The sequence below is a fragment of the Gossypium arboreum genome, chromosome 9 (assembly GCF_025698485.1).
Source record: "Gossypium arboreum isolate Shixiya-1 chromosome 9, ASM2569848v2, whole genome shotgun sequence".
Lineage (NCBI taxonomy): Eukaryota > Viridiplantae > Streptophyta > Magnoliopsida > Malvales > Malvaceae > Gossypium > Gossypium arboreum.
In genome coordinates this window covers 45,640,403-45,644,389 of record NC_069078.1, presented here as the reverse complement: position 1 = coordinate 45,644,389, position 3,987 = coordinate 45,640,403, and the positions used below count along the sequence as shown (strand labels likewise).

General features: G+C 30.8%; 1 pseudogene; it reads right to left on the bottom strand.

Annotated features, from left to right (window-relative positions):
- Positions 1 to 3,638: 3,638 nt before the first annotated feature.
- On the bottom strand, positions 3,639 to 3,753 carry LOC128281136 (small nucleolar RNA R71; annotated as a pseudogene).
- Positions 3,754 to 3,987: the final 234 nt, after the last annotated feature.

Genomic DNA, 3,987 nt, shown 5'->3' with positions numbered 1-3,987 from the left:
GTCTTTCTGTGGCTGCTTAGTGCAGCTAATAACCTTGGTTTTTGGTCAATATTTACCTTGTCTTTTTAAAAACTCCTATTGTTGTTAAGAATAGCCGTTGCTTCATTGAGTTGCTATCATATTTTAGCTCTTCAAAGGTTGTTATTATAGTGCCAATTACACGATTAATTTGATTTCGCTTCAATTTATACCCACTAAGGAGCTCAAGTGTTGCTCCAAAATTCCTTTAATTTTGTTATCAAGTTGCCTTGGTGGTTTCCAAGTGACGTGGGGAATGTTATGATTGTATTTTGAAAACGTTTTTATTTTCATTTTGGAAGTGAATAAGTTCCGCTACATCACCCCATATTAAATGTTTAATTAAATATTTAGAATATTTTTTAGTTAATTCGTGTGCAAAATTTTGATTCGAAGCTAACAAAGACGTGGAGACTTCCATGGAAAAGGGTAAAACAAAGATTAGATGAAGCTTTATATTTTAATTCACCTTATATTACAATTAAAATATTTTCAAATTTATTTCATGCTTTTAATTATGCTTATTAAATCTTTATAATTTTATTCACCGCACACTAAAATGTGTTGTAATCTTTTCGAAAATAGTCAAAATGCTATAGAACATAGAGGTTGTCGTATTATTTTTTATATTGTATGGATTGCCTTAAACATCTTGGAGTATTGTTATCACACATTTGGAGTGCCGAATGGTTAAGTCACGATTATTTGCGTACTGCAAATTTTTAGCACTCTTTTCATTGATTGTTTAGTATTAGGTTGTGTATTTATGTGTCCGAACTTAATTCCTTCATATATTACCTGGACATTATTTTTAAAATGTGAATTTATTTTTATGCGTTTAGGAAATTGATAAATTGATATTATTATTATTATGAAAATGTTTAATAGACTTGTTTTTCTCTGCCAGTTTAATAGCATGATTTTTAGTGGTATTGAAAATATGGTCTCGGAATCTTGTTTTTGTAACTCGATTTCTTAAATATTAAATATTAATATTTATGTGGTTAATATAGTAATATATTAAATTTTGGTCTAGTAATTTTGTTGAATTGGTGATTAATTAGGATCTGAGGATTAAATTGTAAAAATTTAATCGTTATAGACTTTATATTACTAAAGGACTAAAGTGAAAAATAAACCATTTTGTATTATGAGTTGGTGCATGATGATGGAAGATTCCACTATCTTTAGTTAATGATGATTAGTTTATGGTTAATTAAGGATTTATTAAATTAAATTTGATTACTTTTAGTGGTGTTGGAAAATATAGTTTTAGAATTTATAAAATATTTATGGAGCTATATTATAGGTGAATTGAATCTTTTATAGGCAATTTTATTGAATTGATAATTAATTAAGGCACGGGGACCAAATTGTAAAAATGTTATCATTGTAGGTTTTTAATTGGCCAAAGGCTTGAGGACATATATAGCAATTAAACCAAGGTCTAAAATGACAAATATACCATTTTAGAAATTTAATGGACGGTAGGTGGAATGTTTGTTTAAATAATATTAAAATTTTAATACTAATTAAAGTATAAAATATATAAAATAAAACGATACATATTGGAAAGGAAGAAAATAAACATTGTCATTTTTGTTCTTCAACACCGAAAATTGCAAGAAGGAGAAGAAGAATGATTGATGATAAGCTATAAAAGTAACATATTTTAATCCCATTCTTGATGTATTTTTGGATGATTTATTATATAATTTAGTGAATTTGATGCTCCCAATCCTTTAATTTTATATTTCTATACTTAGGACAGCATAGGGGAGCAAAAGGAGCAGAAAACGGGCCAAAATCAGACAAAACAAGCTACTTTCAGGATCCACACGGTCTGGCCATTCCCACACGGGCTGAGCACACACCTGTGTGAGACACACGGGATGGCCACACGCCCAACCCGTGTCAATTTCGCTCCCTGTTTCCCAAACACGCGGAAAAAGCCAATTTTTAAGGTTTCTGAGCATTTTAAAGTTTATAAACACACACTAGAAGAGGACTTAGGGAGGACGGAGAGTAGAACGAAGAAATTAATGGAAGAACGCCGTTGGAATCAACTTAGAAGCGGGATCTCCTTCAAGATTGAAGATCTCCAATCAACTTCTCTAGAAGTTTTTGGGTTTCTTTATGTTTTGTAGTATTCCTAATTTTAAGATGTTTTCCTCCCAAAGTATGAACTAAATTCACTAGATACCTAGGGAAGATGAAACTTATGACGAATCTTGTTATCTTATTTTCTGAATTACATGATAAATACTTGATTTCTTGATCTCAATTATGTGTACTTATACATGTTTTAATGTTTTCAGGATATTAATTCATGATTGATGTGCTTAATTCAGTGGAGCAAAAGTCCCTATTTAAGAGTAGATCTGCCATAATTGAGTAGATTTGCATGCAATTCCAGAAATAAGATGACATAAATCTACCGGATTAGAGTCAAATCTAATAGGGGGATCCATTGATCGAGTTAATGCGACAATAGCGGTTTTAATTAGAAAGAGATTTCAATTAATCAACCTAGAATCAGTTATTTTTACTCTCGAAAGAGATATTAATATAATTTATGGATTTCTACGGATCAACGCAAGTGAATAAATCATTTAATTCAGATTCAGAATAATAAGTGAAGTCTAGGTGGAGTCTTTCCTAGGTATTGTCTCTCATATTGGTTTATTCGATTATTTTCTTACTTTATTCTCTGTCAAGTTCTTAATAATTAGTTTAAATAATTTTAGGTTTAAAACAAACTTCTTCAATTTACAAGCTAGATAATAGAAACATAGTAAGTACTAGTACTTTTAGTTCTCGTGGATACGATATTCCCTACTCACCAGCTATACTATTATTCGATAGGTGCGCTTGCCTTTGTCATGATTTTAGTTAGTTAAGTAAATCATCATCAAGTTTTTGGTGCCATTTCCGGGGAACACTTAATTGTTATTACTTTAGCCATTTTTATTTTATTTCATTTTAACTTTTTGTTTTTAGTTTAATTCTATTTACTAATTTTTCTTTTTGTTTGTTTCTAGTAGGTTCTTTTAGTATATGAATAGAAGAAACCCGTCAGGACCTCTCGTATTTGACAGTGAAATCGAAAATACAGCTCGCAGAAATCATAGAGAAGCAAAGCAGAGTTGACAGAGTACAGTAGAAGAGCAAGAGGAAGTTATTGTTATTACTGAAAAGATGGCTAAAAATCAGAATAACCAACTATCTCCTGTAGTTGTAGCAAATCCTGCTCCTTGTACTATGTACGATTATGCCGAGCCCAATTTAACGAGGGCTAAATCAAGTATTGTTGACCTGCTATTGCTACAAATAATTTTGAACTGAAACCTAACACTATTCAAATGATTCAACAGTTTGTTTAGTTTGATGGTTTGTAGGACGATGACCCAAATACTCATTTTGCTAATTTCCTAGAATTCTGCGACACTTTTAAGATAAATGGCGTTTCTGACAATGCCATTCACCTTCGGTTGTTTCCCTTCTCGTTGAGGAATAAGGCTAAATAGTAGTTGAACTCCCAACCATGTGGTTCTATCACTACATGGGAGCAAATTTTCGAGAAATTTTTGTTAAAATACTTTCCACCGGCTAAGACAACCAAGCTGAGGAATGATATCTCTTCCTTCGTGCAAATGGATTTAGAAACCCTTTACCCTTTTACGATGCATGGGAGAGGTATAAGGATTTATTGAGAAGGTGCCCTTACCATGGGTTATCTCTATGGCTTAATATTTGATTTTTAATATTTTAATATTTTTAAAATTAAAATAAAAATTTATTACAAAAATATAAAAATAAAATGACTCATAAAACAATTTTTTTCTAGAAAATAACTTGGTATTTTGTAAGTCAATTAAGTTTTATTGTCTTGTTTATTTTCCATGAAACAAATATCGCTCTCTCTGGTTTTCTACCCTGCGACAGTAGTGTCGACTTTAAAACATTATT